General features: G+C 32.0%; 1 protein-coding gene across 3 annotated transcripts in view; it reads right to left on the bottom strand.

The window, feature by feature from the left end:
- LOC146993359 (CUGBP Elav-like family member 2) overlaps window positions 1–17,776 on the bottom strand; it is a 1,246,960-nt gene extending 1,229,184 nt beyond the window's left edge. For all 3 annotated transcript variants that reach the window (XM_085807867.1, XM_085807868.1, XM_085807865.1), the window contains exon 1: window positions 17,488–17,776. The gene's annotated coding sequence lies outside the window, so the exon portion shown is untranslated. The remainder of the gene's footprint in view (window positions 1–17,487) is intronic.
- Between the last annotated feature and the right edge of the window lie 4,329 nt (window positions 17,777–22,105).

Below are 22,105 nucleotides of genomic sequence, written 5' to 3'. Positions count from 1 at the left end.
AATCATATTTGAAATAAAATAGTAATATACATATCTCAAATATTTAATTAAAATAATGTGAACTTGCTATTTCAGACAATATGAATCACTCATCTGCAGAACACATTATGAAGTTCCGACAAAGTAAAGAAAACTAGACTTGATTTATGATGCTATAAGATATTATTTCTGCCGCCTTCTTAGCGAGCCTTCGTAGTGTAGTGGTCGGCACGCTCAGGGCGTATTTGAGAGGTGCCATGGTTCGATTCCTGGCAAAGACGTTGCTAAGTTTTCATCTTGCCTGCTACCAAAAATACCTAATCTCTCTACAATGCAAAATGAACATTAAATAGCAGTAACAAAATCATTACTGACAAAATATTGGTATCTGTTAGAAATCTAACGAGCGTCAATTAGATATGAATCAGCGCTCCTGAATACGTATTGTGCTTGAAAATGCTGAATACATCTACACAATTCTAAATAACTGAAGTTTCCAAAACACCACTCCAAAGTAATGGCTTAAGTCATTAGAATCTCGAACTCTACTCCTATGCATACTGTTCGAAACGATGGCTACAGGGCTTTAATTGCTTAACAAAAATTTCCATTTGCAAAATTTCTTAAAAATTCAAAATTTCGCGATAACAACAAACTATTTTTTGTTCAAATCCAACGTTTTGCAAAAGCAACTATTTTATGAAACACCAGACAGATTTATAATTACTTTGCCTTACATTGTACTATTATCTGTGAGTTTGGCTTCACCAATGATAGAGTGGTTAAGATCATTTAATACTATCAATTTGACCCAGGCTAACGGGCTGACTACATGATTGGTTTTCCGCAGGGGTTACATGAATACGAGCCAGTTTCCCCCAGGAAGCCCTCAACGAAGTCATCTATTCCCTTAGGCAAACACCCTTTGTTAAGATTTTGATATTTGAATAACCTAGCTCTGTGAGTTATGTTCACAGGGCAGTCTATAATTCTAAGTATAATAAACAGCTTACTGCAGAGTCAAAAATAAACCAAAATTAAATTTTTTATTCAAATGTTCTTATTAAATGTGCACAAGTTCTTTAAACATCTAAGTCTTTTATTATTTTTTCTCAAATTATGTGGGTTTTAAAACGGTTATGTATAAAACCGCTGATTTCAACAATTTACATGCCTCAAAATACTACAGTTTGTTGTATTTAAGTTAATATTTTTTCGCTTGTCATAGATACATTAAAACCTAAAGCTACTATATGGAACCATAAGTAATTAGAAATATTCTTTTTAATTTCCCATTCTAAGCCCAACCATGCTGTCCAAGCCTCCTAACTCGCCTCTGACCACATAATCATTTACGTAATAAAGAAAGTGCAGTAAAAGGTGTTCGTCTTAACCTTGAGTTGGTATTTTAAAAATACTCATCTAAACTTATATTTAAGTATGCATTTCTAGGAACTTGCAGCAGGAAAAGGAACGTTTTACGCATCGGGCTATACAAAAAAACGTTTTGCAAATCGATTATGTATCACTGAATTGGCTACTCAATTAGTTTTAAAAGTACCAAAAGAACGAGATATTAGATGCGTTGAACGAATATTTTTTAAAGGAAAAAATGTAGTCACATGGAATAGAGAATGCACTTTGAAGAGGACTAGAAAGGTAAGAGTAAACGTTCTTCTAAGGCGAATAAAATATTTTAATGTAACAGACTTTCCAGGTAAACTACTAAACTACTGTCGGTTAACCGTCGGTTTTAGGATGTTCACAGTATTCATGGAAAAAAACAACAAAAACGGTAGCTGTTAAGCAATTGTAAGTTCTGTTAAAGTGGCAGACATGCTAAATCATTTGTGATTCTCTACACTTACGAGATTGTCGTGTATCGTCGAAATACAAAAACGGCAAATTTCATAAAGTAATTAATTATGAGAAAACTTGCAAAGATTATATAACTCTTGGTACACTGGTGTTACGTGTAAAGGTGCGGGGAAAAAACAGGTCACACTAAATTATAAGCGACGGAAAAGACGGAAGTAAAGCAGCCAATCAGCCAGTGCTGGGAGGAAGACTGGCAGTTGCGCCGGGAATGAAATTCGAGAGAACGCTAGAAGTGCTCAAATAGTTTGAGCCTGCTTTCCAATATTACGATATCAAATCGAAATCTGTGAAGCATTTGGAATCAAATCAGGAATCAAAATATTAGTATAAAGGCGTTCAAAATGTAAGGGAAGCGAGAGATATTAATGCTAAAATATGGTAGAAGTTATTATATTACTTTTACAAAATATGTATACAATATTTGGAAATGTTAGTTACAGGCTTTGATCCTAGGTATGAATTTCTAATTATATAAAGTTTATTCAAATATTGCAGGGGATTTTTAGCGCGCTGTTTCATGACATGGGGTGGAAGTGATTCATAAATTTTATGTATTCTCTTTGCCTTTCGTTCGTATCTCCGTACGACGTATACAAACAAAAGGTTAATTCGATTTAATTAGTTAAAAAACAAACATTATAGATATTTACAGGCAGAATTAGTAGAGATATAAAGGTAATAATAATGGTTTTCAGGGACCCTTTTATAAATTTAATGACAAATGGTATTTTAAGCAGTATAAATCCTCAAAATGTGCAACTTTTGTTTTCCAGTTATTCCTTAAATTAGGTGGCAAAAGTACTGAATTTGGTAGGTATAAATAAACTTGGAAAAGTGTCTTAAAATTATCAGTTAGCTCTTGAAAATTTTCGCACATGAATATGCACTTTCTGTTTTTTATTCAATAAATATAAAGACTAATTCACTGGTTGAAATGTTTACTCTAAAACAGATTATGCAAAAATTAAGTTTAAATTTTACGTGTCTCCCATCCATCATGTTGAAGCAGGTTTTATGAAATTATGTTACGTTACATATTTAACGTAGCCAAAATTATACGTCTAGGATTAATATTTAAGGAAGTTCCTTTTACAAACATCATGCATAATTAATATTCGTTTATTTATGTTTATAATAAAGCATTATTGTAATGATGCATTGCTGTGAAGTGCTCTTTTATTTGTATGTAAAAACAGATGCCTTTTACTTTGTTTCTGCGGGCTTTTTAAGAAATCACCTTATGTAGACTCCAGTTAATTGCAAATTTTTGATACTATTTTGGAGCTGTCTTTTGCTATCACTGTATTCCTAAAAAATGATGAATATAAAGCACATGAAATTTCTAATGAATATTGCTTCTCACTACTGTTGGTATTATTGTATCTTCAATGTAATAGGTTAATAGATATAAATTTAGAAATAATCTACTTCTTAAAATTTATAATTGTTATTCTTCTAAAATTCAGACCTCTTAAAACTTATGAGAAGATTAATTCTGTGAGATATTATCTCTTCAAAAATAAGTTACTGTATGATATAAATTATACATTAACAGATCTTTCGATCATTCTGCCAACACGTAGCTAATATATATTTTCTAGATTTAAAATGAAGACATTATTTATTCTTCTTGGCCCACCAGCGGCCGAGCGGTAAAAGCCGCTGTACAGTGGTAGTTCGGACGGGGTTCGAGTCCCAGCGAACGGGCTGGCTGCATGGGCGTTTTCGTGGTTTTTCCCATGTGTAATGTGGATACGAGCCAGTTTTCTGTAGAAAGACCTCCACGGGGCATCCCGCCCTTTCCGTGTAGTGCCTAAGGGCGGAGTACGTAATAAGTACAATATGCATTTTTCAGAAACAAACTAATACTTAGATTGACATAATTTGTTCATATTTTGAAAATAACTATTCCGGCAGGCAGATATTCATTATCAGGTCTCGATGTATGTTAAGAATGACTGTCATTAAAAATAATCTTAAAACCTTTTTATTATAACTAAACCATGTTAACGTGATAATTAGAGTAACAGTTTAAACAAAAATGTATTTTCTTTGACAAATACTTTCTCTTTATGAAAAAGATTATACAAGCAAAAATTGCCTGCCTAACTTTAGAATGAGTCAGATTAAAGCTTATTTAAAAAAATAACATTTTATTTCATGACTTTCTTTTCTGGGGGAGGGGGAGGTGAGAGGGTAGTCAAGATAGGTGGTTGTGGGAAAATTTTCAAGCTTATCTTCATGTGTAGTGTAATATTTATATTGGGGAGGGTTTTACGAAACCACGGGAGTAAAGTTAGAATGTTTTCCGCGTTGTTAGAAAGAAATAGAGAAAATTTTTAAATGGCCATTTAATTCACTATAATACTTTTTAATTGTTACAACAGTCATCAACAATTTTCACGTTATGTTTACAGAAACATTTAAATGAAATAATGAGTTCCTTTGCTTCCTATTTGACAGCATTTGTGCTATAGATTACAAAAGCGTCCAGAGTAGGTTATCATGTGTTAAAAATAGTACTTGCTACTTATAAATATGATAAGAGAAAATGCGTATGAAATATTCCTAAATTTCAGAGAGGCTAATAGTTAATATAATGTATTATGCAATTAATTTTAAAATATTCTTTGAACTATTTGCCTCAGTTTTTTGACATAATATTTAAAAACTATAGCTAGGCTCTTTCCTTTTGTAACAATGAATTATTATCAAAATATTCTTGTTGATCCTGATTAAGCTTATGTATATGGTAATATATGTTTGCCTAATTATTGCGTTTTTGCAGTGGAAGTATCAGAAAGCTAATCATTGTAGAACTAAAGTCTGTGCAGATAACAGCATAATATTTAAATTGTAATATCTTCGCCGTAAATATAAATTTCGTCGAATCGTTTAGTGATTTCCATGATATTTACTTTTTCTCATACTATTAAACATTTTTGTAATAACATAAATTTAATAAAATATGTGCAAGAATCGAATATTTCTATGCAAAACAAATTACAATTTTCTGACTAAAATAATGCCTTTGGTTCTGTATTCGCTTTAGATTTATACAGTCTGTGACATTTTGGAATCTTAGATAGAATTTGTTCGAAATAAAAAAGCAATTACTAAATGTTTTAACGCTGAGCATATATGTACGATTTCAAAGTAGTATCTTTCGTCGAATGCACTCTGCTTAATTAACTTTAAAAAATAAACAAAGTTCCGTAAAATAATATACCAATGTTTTCAAATGTTTTTAATCAAACTAAAAAAAATACGAAAAAAATACCTAAATTATTGAAGCTTTCGAATTCACTCATGACATTGAAAGATTAAAATAAATACAAATTTAAATGCATCATATTAAAAGTCCTTTTAAATTCATGTTCAGCTTTTACTTCTCTTCTCTTTAAAAATTAAAAACACTGAGAGGTAATGTCACTTTATTTCTTTCTAAAAGCAGAGTTCTGAGTTACTGATTTATCAGTTTTTAAGACATATAGGCGTGAATTGACATGATAAAGGCGAAATGAACTTTATAACATAGATTACTACTTTTGGAACTTTAAAATATAAACGATATCTCTTCTTCCTGTTTTTCTCAATCTGCGTACTTCAATACATGCAAAATGATTTAGGTTACATATGCAGAAGGAAAGGAACCTTTGTCACGATATCTTCCGTTCCAGTTAGACTTTTGATAAAATTCATCTTGTAGTTTTCATGCGACGAAAACCTGACTTGGGATATACAAGATTGCATAGGAGTAGGGCAGGAGATTAGGGAGTAAATGGTAGAATCATCGTGATTTACAGCCAAATTTTTGGCGAAATGCAACTCCAGAGCCCCATGATGTCACTGCCAGCCAAGTTAACTGAGGGTACGTAATGCCCTCGCGGTCGTATATTTCTCATAACAAGTGTTCAAATTGTGTTTATGTACATTTTTGAAAGGATGCTATCCATATTCCCTTTCTCAAATGTTTTCTGAAGTAAATTCAGATAGAGTATCGATCAGTCCATGTACTTAAATGCATTTCTTTTCAGAGCACTGCTTCAATTGACGATTTTATTGAAAACATTATGGACCCAATGTATTTACATAGAAATACATTAAATACATACACTGAGTTGCCACAACTCATGTTTCGGGGGGGGGGAACATGAAAGTCAACTGTTCTTTCATCTCTTGCATATGATTATCTGATCCATAAATACCACAGTGCTGCATGAAATGACTACCTGATTGAACCATTATGAAATAATTAATAAATCTGAGGGAAGTCATAGAAATTTCATAACGTAGTAATTTTGTATTAACACCATATAAAAAAGGTTGGTATTGCATTCATAGCTGAGGATTCAACAAATCATGGGATAACTAAGCTCTGTGTTCTGCCATTTCTTCAAGACTGTTCGTCATCAAAAAGGGGTGTAATTCATATGCATAATAAAATTAATGCGATGACGGATGTGCTTTGGTAGGGTCTGTGAATTTACAATAACTTATTTGTTGTAAGTTGAAAAGGGTATATAAGGATAATCAAGAATTACTGCATGTGTTTCTGAGTACAGTTCTGTGAATCCGGCTTCTTGCAAACATTTTGAAAAAATTTTGCGACATAAGACTTATAGCACTGTGTCCAATTATGATGCCCTTTTAAGATATGAAATAAAATCTAATGAACTTAAATGAGCCATAAAGCAGGCTAGTCGTTCTCTAAAAGACGGAAGAACGTAATTTTTCGAGGTGAATCAAAGTTCAATCGGCCCATCTGCTACAATAAACTGATTTTTAACGGCAGGGAGATTTTCCTTATTGACTATTATTCTCCCACAACGAATTATTTCACATCCCTGTTGGTACGGATGTTGGCCGTCTGGATATTTTGAAATATTTATTTGAATTTGTAGACACCAAAATGCATCAAAGCACACTGAATACAGTGTGCTATATTTCCATAAATTTAAGAGAAGTTTCATGATGTGGAACATGAAATATTTTTAAATAATTCAGCTTGCTTTCACAAGACCAATATATTAAGGAAAATACAGAAATTACAAATTAAATTACTATTAATTTCTTCCCAAGATACATTTCAGATTGCGTTACAAATAAGTTAAAGATATATTTAACATCTAGAAGGCATATTTTTGTTTTCGATTAGCTGTAAAAGTATGCCTCTCAACCGGTATAGTGTTTAGCGTCGCTGACTGCCGCACCGAAGGAATCGAGTTCGAATCCCGCAGAAGGGATGGATGATTGTAAATATATAGAGTCGGTTCGGCATGGCGGCATTCTAAATATGTGGCGATACGAAAGTCCTCTCATGTGGTTTGGTGGAAGAGCCTCGGATCCGTACCCCGGGATGTTCTCCATCAAACTGGGGAGGGGGCGGAACTGAGGTAAATCGTACTGTCACCTGAAAGGTGCTCAAGACCTTTGTCAACGGCAGGAGTAATCTAGCGCTCCTTGCCACGAGAATTTCGTGGGCTTGGGCTGACTACGTCAGACAAGTGAGCATAAGCAACAACAACATAAAATAATGCCTGTTACAAATAGAGGTAAAAAATTCAAGAGTACATTTTTGACAATTGACGATATGCAAGATCTTTTATTTAGTCTTCTATACGATAAAAATGCTTTGATTGCCAGAGTCATTTAAAATATTATTTTCTCTGCATTTCTTAATAATAATTTGAAAGATCAGTTATTTTGTGTCATAAAATATTGCAAATAGGTTGTAGTTTATCGATTGCAGTATCTTCCAAAATAAAATAATCGAATGATTGCTGATGAAATTCGGCGCAATAGATAGACTGTAATTCTCTCTATGCATTTCTTTTTTAAATTGCTGTTAAAATAAATAACATACGCTTTTAACATTTTTTCATTTTTCTGTTTATACCATTTTATGTTCAAAGGAAAAATGAAGAAACATCTTTGAAAACTGAAAATAGTTTTAAGATGGCCTTAAATTTTACTCAGCAGTAAATGTTTGGTTCACCATTTGCGGCAACAGATATCACTTTTGCTAAAAAACAGAAACTAAGTATTCGTACGATAATTACATTTCTTATGTTTTTATTTACTTTATTTTTACTTTTATTTATTTATGCATTTTTTAAATTTATTACGGTAAGCTGTTCTCCGAGATATTGCAAAATAAAAATTTCAGATTATTTTATTTAACTGCATTTTAAAAACAAATACAAGAATATTCTCTAAAGATGTTGCATGATCTGTAAATGGCCCAAATGAAAACCTTCCTGCAGAAAATTGGTAAAAAGGTGAAATAATAAAAAAGTATGCAAAATAATAAAAATTCTGATGTGGCCAGCACATGATATCCCGTCAGATCTATGTTAAGGCATGGAATTAGCGGACCGGCAACAAGCTTTAAGTAAACTACCACTTCAGTTTAATCCATTTGTTAATAAAATCTAATTTATTTATAAACTAATCAAAGTTTTCAAAGTTAATTATAAACTCTACTGATTTTATTATTATTATTATCATTAGTAGTAGTAGTTAGTAGTGTTAGTATTAGTATTAGTAGTAGTAGTAGTAGTATTACTAGTAGTAGTAATAGTAATTATCTCAACGAACACAAGGGGCTGGCTGCGTGGCCACTTCCGTGATTTCCCGTGTGTTTAATAACTTAATAACGACAATCCTTGTGGATAAATACTTGTGGGTACTCCATCCAGAAAACAGCCTTATACCTTAATACCAATTTTTATTGCAAAATGTTTCATTTGTATCTGTTTTAACAAACGTTTATAATATCTGTTAATTTTAATTTGTTTAAATGAAATTTTATTAGTAATATTCATTTATGTGACGGTACACTTGGGTTGTCAGCACATACTGAAATAATTATGTTTTATAACATTTTATCGTTTCAAACTGAAATATGTAATCTGTAGTTAGACTGTGCAGGGTTTAACGTCTAGTGAATGTCCGTAATAGACTGGTAGCTAAACACCGCCGGATGGATTATGCAAGCTGAAAGATTATTTGTAGATTATCTGTCTAATTGGGTAGAGGAAAGAATGTAACTGTCTTTAGTTTTCTTAGGGAAAAGAGATTTTTCATTACTTAAAAATGGACATGTGCTTTATTAAGTAATGCTGAAAGATTAACAGAGTTTGGAGAATTTATGTCCTTTACGGCTACTAATATCTTTTTATTGATACAACAGATGGATCAGATTGTTTTGCTCGTAAAACGTTCCATGAAAAGAAGTTTTGGAAGAGATTATGGTTATTTCTGAAAAAGAAGAATCACAGGTAGAAGAGGTGATATAGCCCTTTAAAAATCCGTATGCATACAATATCGGATCTGGCATCATTATGGAATTACCAGTTGCTTGGAAGAGTATAAAGATATCTTCTCGAGTGATTAGGAGAAATTGTGTAGGTATATATTGTAATAACTCGTTTTGAAGTAATTTAAGTGTCTAATCTTCAGGATATTTTTCTGAGTGTTTATGGAAAATGCAGCTAAAAATTAAGTGGGAATGGGTGGCTTGAAAATGGCACTTACGTATTTTTCTGAGGCAGAAATCGAAGAAAGAATTTCGGATAAAAGAGCAAAAAAGTAATGATAACGAAGAAAATACCTAATTTTCGTAAATATTTTTTGTATCATTTTTACGTATTTTATAAAGAAAACTAAGCATTGCAATTGGTATATTGTCATGTCTCTTAATAGGCCGAATTTTCTTAAACACTTTGATTTAACGGGTTTTCAGAAATACCTCTTCTTCCCAAACAATCCATTAAATCAACAATGCTCTTCTTCTAAGTGCAATTCTCACTTAACAATATAATCTAGATTCTTAAAACTAGCTTATAAACGTTGTTCTCTGTACACAATTCTCAGGTACTTTACCGAAAGCAAATTTTCGAATAAAATTACTCGAAATACTAATATTCTTGTTTTTAGGGCTGTTTCCTAGCCTACCTGCCGAAAATTATATATATGATGATGCAATAAATTCCGATTTAAATAAAAATTATTCTTTAAATCTCCAAACTGTGCTTTTAGTGAAGCAAATAAGTAAGAAATTTATTATTTTTCTGTCAAAAATAATCGCTACGATTGAATTTCATTTCATAGTTTTTTAATTTGCATTAAGGGCAACATTACTATTTCTTACCGTATTCAGGAAAACTGTTTACATGAAGGATGCCCAAAAACATTCATAAAAATTATTTATTGTATATTTTTATGCGAAAATTTGGCAAATAATCCAGTGTTAAAATTTCAAAACAATTATTGGAGTCCCATGAATGTTCTTTAAAATTACCCTCTTTGCACCGGAAGAAGTATTTCAGAAGTTAATTCGTTACTAATTCGAATTCAGCGATCGGTATGCTCTTTATGAAAACCCAAATTCACCCACGTGCTTAGGAGACAACCCCTTTGACATAAATGCCGGAGTAGAGACGCCACAGCTGGAGCGTTACAGGGCCATGTGCTTTCGGGTGAGGCAGGATTGTCGAAATGTTTTTCGGTGAACAATCGCCCGTAAACGTGGAACTCTCTCACTCCTTTTTTTTTGCCAGTAAAGCCCATTCGAAATGGGGGCGCGGCGACTGGGAACGAGCTTCAGGAAGAAAAACGGTCCACCCTAAAGAAAGGATTCGGTTTTGTTTTGTTTTAAAGGCGGAACAAAAACTAAGAATAAATGGATGTTGAAATTTGCTGGAATAAAAGGTAGTCTTGAGGAGATATAACCCCTACTAAACTGAATGTAACGTTTTGGAGGAAAATCGTCATGGGATAATTTGTTGGTGTAATGCATGTACTAAAACAATACGTACTAGAGCAACGTTGCAACATAAACTAAAACAATCCAAAACGTATTGGTACAGAGCAGCAATAAAGAAAAGAAATTCGCATGTTGGGAATTCGTAATAGTCGAACATACAGAAAATCCTCGAGAATATTATCCACAAAATGTCTTTCCCTGATATCGTAGTATGCGCTCTCAAATAGGAAAATAAGCCTTGGAAATTTAACTTCCTATTTTATCCTTCTTGTGCAAAATTCTAGTAGTTAATCATTCAGTTTCGATTTATAGTGAAAGAAAAAAAAGAGATTCGTTACCTATAGATGAGGTGAGTCGATGCTAAACGACATGCCACTTCCTTTAATGTCTTTTTGTGTTACCTATATAAAGTTACATTTTTAAATGAAAGTGGAAGCTCCATTATCGGTGTTTAGCAAACTCATTTAACAGAAAATGAAGAAAAAAATCAGAATCAATAGAGAATTAATTTAGTTATGGCGCTTAGCCGAGCAAACTGTTTTCCTCTAATACAACTTTAACAATCAGAAACCTTCAGAATAAATAAATACAATAATAGATTCCTAAACTAATGTTCAAAACCCCATTTCTTCTGAAAGCTTACGTTTTAATATTTTACTTCATATAAAAGCAGGTTATAAGCATAATTCCATATTAAAATTTTGCAAAATTAGAATTTGCTGAATTTTTTTTAAATGTAAAATTTAATATGCGACCCTTACATTTTCTACGAAAGTTATTATATTTTTGTACCAAAACTATTTATTTAAATCAAAATTATCAAAAGAATAATGTCCTTACGGTTAACCATAATATATGGGTTTCACATAAAATAGGTTATATTATTGTCTATTTTATTTGAATAAAAACAAAACCAGAGAACATTTATCACATCTGTAATATAAAGTAAATATCGGAAATGTCCTTTCCGATTCGGAAAAAACAACTGAAACACATCATTCCAGATTAGAGCTCTGTCCATTCCGTTAATATAAAGGCTAATAATTTTCCAATGATAGTTTATATTGGATATGGAATAATTTATTTCTAGCTTTATTATTGTTCAAACAAATTTAGAGTAACACACAAAAGATTTAAATGAATCATTATACTTACTGAATTCTTTTGTTATACATTATCTTTTGAATACGTTCTAGTAATAACAGCTGTTATTTTAATATTTGATATGACAACATCAGTAATAGTGAAAGATCATTTAAACAGTACTAACAGAACATTATTAAAGCTTTACGAAAACTACGCACTAGAAGAACATTTTAAAATGCATTAAATAATTTATTAGTAATAAGAATCCAAGAAACTTAAGATAATGAAGTTAATTTCTACAAAATCTTTGCAAAGTAAAAAAGAAAATCCTCAGTTCACTTGTTTCAGAGAAACAAAAACTTGCTTTATTCATTTTGTAACATTTTATGAAAGTTTATTCATTTTGAAACTATAATGAAAAGTATTAAAAGTAATTATAAATACAGTAATTCTTAGAAATAAAAATAAGTAATAAAATATTCAATTGGCTTGCGAAATAATTCCTGAGTTTTAGTAAAATATAATATTTAGCAGTCAAATTTATATCCTGAGTAAAATTGTTGGGAATGTAAATGAATAATTAAGAGATTAACGTTCAGAATTTCTGAGTAATTTAGCATCATCTCTTTTAAAAAAAATGTTATTTCCAAAATGTTAGCAGATACTCAACTTGTTCTCTAATATTTTAATTGCAAGAAACATGGTTGATTAGATTATTTGCTTCGTCTTGATGATAATGAACTATCTGGTCAATTATTTTAATGTTTTATTTCTACCTTGTTTCTTTTTAAACCTTCATTTTAATGTTTCTCGTTATTAATATATTTTTATGCTAATGTTCTGATATTTATGACGCATTTAAAGGGTAGTTATTTGATACTTTAAACTATCACTGAAGCTGATTTTTTGTGCATTCGAAAAGCGATTTTAATATTTTAGCAGAATTCCCATCTCAAATTACGTAGTATCTTTGTTGTTTCATCAGCATAACTCATATTATAAAATTGTGCGTATGTATTCTTGCTCATAAGAACAGCTGCTATTTGACATTTCACTTACGGAAAACTAGTTGAAAATGACCTTTTGTTGTCTGTCTTATTATACACTTATTCAGATTCGCCATTATTCATATCCTCAAGTAAGTGAAATAATTAATAAATTTAGATTATCAACTATTTTATAGATTTTTGTGTCAAAAAAATGGAACAATTATCATTTCTTTTCACCTATGAGATTTTTACTCTTGTGGAATTATTGTCTTGTTTTATTTTTTTCTGAAAAAAGCGGTGACAACACATTTTCTTTTCTTTCTTTCAGTATTTTTCACAGTAATACATATGGTTTAGGATTATGTTATATGGTTTAGGATATATTTAGGATAGATATCAGATGTGTGTAGGTTATGTACAACCTTTATTTTATTCTAACTTACATGACCTTCAATGAACAAATATTTCCACCAGAAACAAATGCTTCCAAATATTTCACAATGTTATTCGAAAAATGCTTTTGCAAAGATATAGATATATCAGTTTTGATCATGTTAGTTTCAGTGCGCTCAGACGGTATAGCTCTTCTAGTTATAGTCCTGCCGCCCAGACGGTATGGTGGTTAGGGGAGTCGATTGAAATACAAAAAGGCCCGGGATAGAATTCCTGAGAAAGCATTGTTGTAACTGTCCGTGCCTTCATAGGTGGCAAAGTTGGCCCAGCTATTAGGTGCCTCTATAATAAAGTTACCACCTTAGTAGTAGCCAACATCTATGATGACTTATGTCCGCCAATGGGGGGAGTGCGCATTCAGTACGTATTCCAGTTTCATGCAGATATGTTATTTTTCTTTGTAGTATACCTATCCCGATAGATAAAAGCTTAGTATTTCTGTTCTATATGTTCTGACAGCATTGGTTTGGTTTGGTTTGGTTTAGTTTATGTGATATGGCAAAGCCTCGAGGGCTATCTGCCTAAGAGGAGGGATGCCTTCGTAGAGGACTTTCTAAGGGAAACTGGCTCGTATACAAGTTACACATAGGGAAAAACCATGAAAACGCCCATGCTGACGGCAATGGGAAAAGTGCTTTAAGTAAAAAAATTACATTACTTAATACAAGTTCTTATTTCACAGTTCAAATTCATTTTAGTTCAATTTATTGTCATTTAAACTATCTGGAGAGCAGATCTGTTAATTATCATAGCAGTTGTCGGTGTTACAAATCAAATTTTAATTTCAAATAAACCCTCAAAGAGAAATTTAATCTCATATTCATTGCAAATAAATTTGATTTTACAGCAATATTTAAGAGAAACTGCATGCTCTACGTTTAAATTTTTAATCAAGCCATAAGTATACATCTTACTTCAGATATTATATATAACATTTACAAAATCAGTTTTAAATATCTTAATTAAGGAAATAGTTCTTTCTGAAAATACTTTAAAATATTTATTGCACTATTAAAAATCAAACTTTTAATAATATTCTTGCAGAAAAATAAGCATGAAGCTTCGAAACGTAAACTTTGAGTAAAACAAACTTGGAGTAAAAATGATGTTTCAAAAGCTACAGGACTGTACGTCTATTTCAAAACCATTTTAAAGCAAGACTCGATTTTATCAATAAAGTTTTATTGAAATTAAACTATAGACTAATTTATTAATGACTAGTTTATATTTTCTTGTTCAGTTTTCTGATAAGGTATATACCATACAAAGGATGTTTAAATTTCAAAAACCTCACCTGGGATTTTTAACTCCCCGACCCTTCACTATGAAAACGTATACACAAACCTCTAGGCTATCGAAGCAGGCAATCGGTGTTTGAAAAAGTATTTGAAATGATAACTGATATTCTCTAGATTTCTTTTTTACACATTATAGACTGTGACTTTTTAGGGGACACATTCTTCTCCTTCTAGGCAAGTCTTACTGAAAGAAGCCCTTACGCTCCAACGATTATGCTTTAGTCAAACTTTACTGAAAAGTTTGAATCGGCTGGGACTCAGAGCCCTTTCTGCAGGGACAGTAATATATCGTTGAACTAACGAAAACTGCAATCATCTTTTCATAATTTCTACTTGACGTGGTAACTGATGACCGACCAATTTCTTCCTTGAGCATCATCAGCAAGAGAATATAATTTGACTGGATGAGTGTCTCATCAAATAAAGAATTATTCATTAATATGATTTTCTTATTTCAAGTATTAATTTGTAACTTTAGCACAGGACAATCTTAGTTTCGTATCTGAAAGTGAAACAAGCATCAGTTAAAATTTAATATTTGAAGAGGAACAAGAAATTTTACGCATGTTTGTTTCTTCAGGTGTATTTTTGAAGCAATGAAAATCTCATTATCTTGTTTTTCTGAAGAAGTCATTTAAAATTCGTATTCTCTCCTTTCTTTCAGTGCGCCTTTAATTAATACATGTGTGTATTTATATTAATTACAAGAGAATATATAATACAATTTTATCACAAGTTCTGAAGATGAAAGAAAAGATTCCGTGACACTGCGTTTATAGATAGCACTATTTTAAGGTTCAGAAAGGTTATTCCAACATACATTGGATGTTTATGGTTTGAAAATCAGTTTAATCGCATGTTTTTAAACATGTTGAACTCAAGGATATGAAAATAAAGTACCGGGAGGATACAAATACTTAGATAGAAAAGCAAAACAACACAGAAAACAGTGACAAAAATAGTTCGGAATATTCACAAGGAAGAAGGCATGTATAAGTAATTAATTCATAGATAAAGTCAATGTGCAGTCTTAATAATATGACGAATGAAAAATAAAAATAGAGACGTACTTAAGGTATTTATAGAGAACTGAACATGGCTGGAAACATGAATTATTTATTTTGAAAGCTCCAATTCAAGTTTCAGGGACATAGAAGACAAAAAGTAGTATGAAAGATTAAAAAAGTATAATTTTTTTTTGTATTGTGACTGACCACAGCAAGTATAACATAAAACCCAAAAGTATTAATATTGTGCATTTACATATTTGTTTTGTCTTATTTTAATGTCCTCTTAAAATAAATTTAACAGAGTCTTTATAAAATATTTTTTCTTTATGCTTAAGGCCCACCAGCGGCCGAGCGGTAAAGACTCTGAACACTGGTAGTTCGGTCCGAGGTTCGAATCCCGCAAAAGGGCTGGCTGCATGGTCGTTTTCGTTATTTTCCCCATGTGTAACGTGTATACGAGCCAGTTTCCCTTAGAAAGTCCTCCACGAAGGCATTCCTCCCTTCAGGCGAAATAGCCCTCGTGTGCTTTGCCATAACTGAATAATTAAACCCAATCCTTTATGCTTAAATAATTTTTTTAAATAGTATTCGACTGGATCTGATTACGGCAAAGCACAAGAGGGCTGTTTTCCTAAGCCGGGGCAATACTTTCTAGGAAGAGCCCTGCCAGTGACCGTGGTTAAGATCGCCAAATACTGGTCGTTTGACCTGCTTTAGTTCTCTCCTAGGCCAACGAGTTGGCTATATGTTTAATATCCGTGTTCTTTTTCCCATGTTTTAAGGCAATGTCAGCCAGTTTTCCTTAGAAAGTCCTCCACAAAGGCATCCCTCCTCTTAGGCAGAAAGTCATCCTGGCTTTGACATATTCAAGTAACCTAACCTAACATTAGTGGAAGACCTATTAAGAAAACTTAGCACTTATTCACTCTACACATGCATAAAACTTCAGTAACTTTCGTTGTAGCAAGTCTGTTTACAGGGATTTGAACACGGTTGAACTAGCAGAGTATAGCGTTCAAATATCACTCGGTTCCTGGTGGGAAAATCTGATGAGAAAAAAAGAACACTCCGATAAATATATGTAGCATAACCGCTAAGCTACTTTTTTTTTTTCTATTCATCTGTAATAACAGTTCAGGTTTTCAGCTTAGGCAGTAGCCTAAATTTTTACACATTTCTATAAAATTCATCTTTTTCTGAACAAACGTAATTCCAGACACAAAATTATATATTATTGCGACGATAAGAAAAGTTATAATTTTCAAACTATGAAAAATATCGCGTTTTCATAAAATTTCTTTATAATATCAGCTAGAAGAACCTGATTTAAATATCTTCAGCTGTCTGAAGTGAAGGAATTTATTTTTATCAGTATCATTTATTACATGTACCCAAATTACACGGCTATTGTTATGCATTATGAAGCTGTCAAAATAAATTAATTAATTATGAACTACTGGCTTTAAAGTACAGAATGTCCGAAAATATTTCATGTCAGGCCATCAACTTCACATTACTGGTAATTAATATGCAAGTTTTCTTAATGAATAAAAAAGAATTAACTGTAAAACAACTTCCGCAACAAAGATGAAAAACAAAAATAATAATAATAAACTTGACTTGAGTTGCTACCAGGCGCTAGGCTATTAATAGAGAACATAACGGTAAACGCTCAAAGCATCGCTCAAGGTAGAAGTAAAAAAAAAAGTTGCGTGTTTATAATTACATGCTACTAGACGCTTTCTCACATTTTGGCTCCATTCCCAGCCTGTGCCTCATCCCAGTAGCTCGCAAAGCATCAGCTACCCAAAGAAGCATATCCACCCAGGAAACAAAAAACAAAAAATAAATTATCAAGAAAGCATTTCCCACTGCTTTCAATTCCCGCCGGTTGCCATAGTTTCATACAATTATGAGATACTGAGAGTGGTATACAACAAAGTACTAAACTTGTCCAATCTTAAATCATGCAATACCCAAAACGTATGAAACACAAAAAGTACATAAAACAGAAAGTGACCTACCTCTAACAAAAGCGATCTTCAGTCCGAAAGAACAACCCAAAGTGGCACTGAAAAAACAATGAAAAGAAGACAAGCAGTATTGTAACAGAGTACGCCAGAGATATCGGTTATATCAACACTGAAAAATCTTTCGCTGCGCTTGGGGAATATATGAAGCTTAAAGAAGAGGACTAAAAAAAGTTAAACTCATAATGGTATATATAGGATGCGTGCTACTTCAGCACCTTACGTCTGAGAGTGAAGCTATAAATAAGTTTTCTAACAAGAAAGTGCTCGCTAGCTGGACAGTCATCTCCTCTAGTAAATCGCAAAAGGAAGGGGGTCCAACTGAAATGCTGAAACAGTTTCTTTTCTCAGTGCCTTCTTTCGGCGGTTCTTTGAAACTCTTCCAAATTGTCATGCTCGATAATTTAGAAAAAAGGTAAAGAAAAAATTGATAAAAGACATATCACTGAACGGAATTAAAAACACCACTGATAATTTAACTGTGCAATTTCATGTTCCGCATTATTTGCGGTGAATTAAATAGTTGGGAATCATAGCAAAGACCGAGTAGAATATTTGTTTCAATTATTTATGAACTTAATGTAGGAGTTTATTATTTAAGAGCTATGAGTTGTGTTTTCTTGAAGATTGATGAGGCGTCTTTTCATCTTACTCAACTATCGTCTAACACTATTAAGTTAACATGGACTCAGTACTTCGTTAAACAATTATACTACTTTAGTGATTACGTAGTCTGAACTCAATACATGGAAAAAGCAAATACATATCAAGGCGCTTTCTTCTCCATGTAATGAATATTCATCTTTAGAATTTTAATGACTACAAAAAAGGATTTCTAATTTAAAATATTAATGTTTTACCTGATTTTTAAGAGAGCAGAATACTTTTGTTAAACAGACCGTTTGTACAGTTTCTTAATTGGTCATAGTAAAATAAACCTTTCCAATAAAGTATACAGTTGCTTAAAATTTATTTCTGCCAATTTAAACTGTATCCAAGAAATACCCATGGAATCGGTTCAGTGTAAAAATGTGTGATAGGGAAATAAGTTTATCTTTTTCAAATTTTTAATAAGTAAACCCTTTGTTCAAATTTTTCCGGTACTTTTCCGTTTCGCCGGGGCAAATTCACCAAGCATTTATTGGTATACTTTATTGGCACACAGTATATGCATAAAAAATGCTAACAAATGTTAGTTCTAAGAAATTTTTATTTTAAAGGGATAAAAATTTTTAAATTTTGTAAAAAGGCAATTAATAAAGACAATAAATTTGTAAAAAGACATTAACTTAAGAATTTACTATGCTTTCATGGTACAATATCCTCATTTTCCGGTTCATATCACATGACCCCGAGTGACTTCACGTAAACTACGCTACAAAAATCTAATTCTGTCAGTAATTATCTACGTTAATTTCAAGTTAAATCTTAGTATGGAATACAAGAATTACTTCAATTCGTACGAATAGCTTACTCAGAAATTATGTAAAACCACAGTGCTTTACTTCGCTAGTGCATTCTCATTAGAACTGATGAATTTAACCCTTGACTTTGCCTTTTCTATATTTTCGCTTTCGATTGAGTGGTGTGATTGCACCCTAATTGACTTACCACTAATAGCCTTAGGACATAAAATTGAACCATTTGGTAAAAATGCTATGCAGTTGTACGCCAGTATTGAAAGAGACAATCATCTTATAAGAAATGGATGCAATGTTTTCAAAATGAGGCATAAAAGGTTACCAGCGAGGATATTCCGTTTGGCATCGGTTGTACCATTTTTAGTGACTTTATCGCCTGCGCCGGCAAAATGGAAAAGTACCATTTTCCCATATGTGAATTTACTATATTAACGTTCTTTTAATTTTCGCCTTTAATAACTATAATATATTTCAATATATTTCAGTAGAGTTAACAATTTACTTTTTTTTTTCCCTTCCATTTGAACAATGCTTAGGATTTCATTTAACTGATTTGATTGAATTCAGCTCTATTTCAACCTTCTTAACAGTGATTTTAAGAACAGTAGGAACTGTTCTAACGTATTTTTTTTCTTTAACGTATCATTGCGGATGTTATCAGTGTCTTGTGTACACAATCTTACTGAAAATTTTAATTCTTTTTGACATTCAGCTGCTATTGTAGAATGGGCATTTCTATTGTAGCAAGCACCATTTTGTCTTAGAGTCTGGCTGCTAGCTGCGCACAAACTATTTTTATTGACAAAGAATAGCATAGTAACAGGAATTTAAATTTTCTCATAAAAGTCTCATAAAAGTCCCATCAATATTTGTAGCTCTTTCCTTTCAGCAGCCTAGCTGTATAAAAGACGATAAAAATAGCCCTATGATTGCTTAAATTTGTGCATAATGTTACAGATTTTGTATAGATGTAAATAATTTCAGTGAAACGATATGCAAATTATAGCATCTCTTGTATAAACAGTCTGAAAATAAGCAGAATGCGAAGCATCACCGGAAAAATAGCATAACAGGGGTAAGTCCGCTTAATATTGAGTTAAATAGCTATATCGCCAAGCTGGAGTGACAGCGTTAAGCTAAAGATGGTTTCGGCAATTAACTTTTTCTACGAAATGTGGCAAAATATCTCCAAAAACTGCAAAGCTTGGCGACCCTTCGGCAATATTTTGGTCCGATTTTTCTGTAACTGTAACTGCCTATGCCTTCCAGCAATTTCCAGAAATAGAAGGTACTGGGAATTTCTTGGTGGACGGACTCATTGATTGTGTCTGATATCACTTCAATCAAAGCTCATGTTATCATAAATATTGAACATATGAGATGTCCTTCCAAATTAAGAATTCTTCCGATATTTTATTTTAAATAATCGAATAATTCCTAAATCAGGAAGCTGTATTTCACTTGCATAACTTGAAGGCAGAGGGGCAAACAGAAATGGGAAATCATAATTTCTCAGATGAGCGCAAAACTTATATTTTTAATTGTTTATTTGTAAGTCAAAAGTAGTTTTAAACATTTTTTTCTCAAGTATTTTTCACAGAGTATTTGCGGCAATATCAGAATTTAGAGAACGAAAATTATCCAGAATATCTTGACTCAAGAAGTTTTTTTTTTTTTTTTTTTTTTTTTTATTTTTATTTTTAATCTCGAGATTTTTGGCGATGGTATTTTCCTGCATTTGAATGAATGTAGGAAAGCAAAATTTCTTTCTGAAACACATACTTGCAATAAAGACATTCTGATCAGTTATTTTATAGATAACTTACTGACACTTTCTATATTATTCTGAGTAAATATTAACAACATAAATCTTTTCAAAGCGATGCAGTTATGTTATCAAAATTAACCCCATAACATTTGCTAAAATAACATATTGTCTAACTAACGATGTGCTCCAACAGGAATAGAAATACGCCAGCGTAAAACTTAGCAAAACAGCAACTTACGCTAGAATAAAGTTACCGTTTTGCTTAAATTTAAGTAAAGGAATTTATGTATATAAAATTCTACAAGATTTGATCAGATAAAATGACAAATAAGTGTACTTAAGTATAACATCTTATGAAAATTTTGAGATACTGCTTTAGCCACTGGTAGACTGACTTCATCCATTTGGCAAAATACTGAAACAAAAGAGCTATTTTAGGCTAAGATACAGAGAGAAAAATATGCACTCGGTGTTAAATGTATATACTTTTTATCATTACGAAGCATTAAAGAGAAATGTTACGATATATGCAAGAAAATGAAATCAGTATTTGCGATCTAATAAGTAAGGCCCTAGATTCCCTTCACGATGCCAGAAAAACTCGCAAATGACACGTAACTGCCAAGGAATACTTTATGGACCTAGTGAATTGCGTCACAGAGTATGAATTCTAATTTGGGAGTCTGAATAAGATGTGAGAAGCGCAAAAAGAACAAGAGGAGAAAGAGTTCACACTATTTTTATATGAAAAAGGAAATGCTTATTTTCATGGATGTGGTTTGCATGTTAAATAAGTTATCGCTAATTCCAATCACTCTTTAATTCCGTTTATTTGCTCTTGATCATTAATTAAAATAAAATTCTGTGATTCAAAATAAATACAAGTGATAATGAAAACAAAAAAGCGAATTTATTCAGTTCAAATAATTGTTTAAACATTTCACATTATTTTATTCATTAAAAAAACTCAACGTTTAGAAAGCTATAAACATTGGTAGCTAAATACTTAATCTATTTACTTAAATACACGCACTTCTTATTGTCTTTTTCACTAATTTTCATGTAGCCATACATATATATGTGATGTACCAGCTTTTGTCCGGAATAAATAGATTGGTGAAGAATCATAGATGTAGTTGTAGCTCAAAGTATCAGACGATAAGTTTAAAAAAACAGGATCCATTTATTATTATTCAGGAGAAATAGCACTTACAAAAAATCAGATCTCCGGAGTAAATAAAAAAGAACTACTAATAACTTTTTGTATGAAGTTTACTGCATCGTTACATTAAAGAAAAGACCCCGATATTCCTTTGCGAGTCCTTTTATAGCCTCTGGAAAGGCGGAGCTTCCAAGAAATGACGTCAGCCTCGTCAGCCATTTAAGTTCGCTTTAAATATCTCCAGAACATTCTATAACTGTA

Source organism: Stegodyphus dumicola, chromosome X1 (genome assembly GCF_044657685.1).
Source record: "Stegodyphus dumicola isolate Sdum_Otavi_A_Nest chromosome X1, ASM4465768v1".
NCBI classification, from domain to species: domain Eukaryota; kingdom Metazoa; phylum Arthropoda; class Arachnida; order Araneae; family Eresidae; genus Stegodyphus; species Stegodyphus dumicola.
The sequence above is the reverse complement of the archived record's forward strand: the minus strand, read 5'-3'. Positions and strand labels throughout refer to the sequence as shown.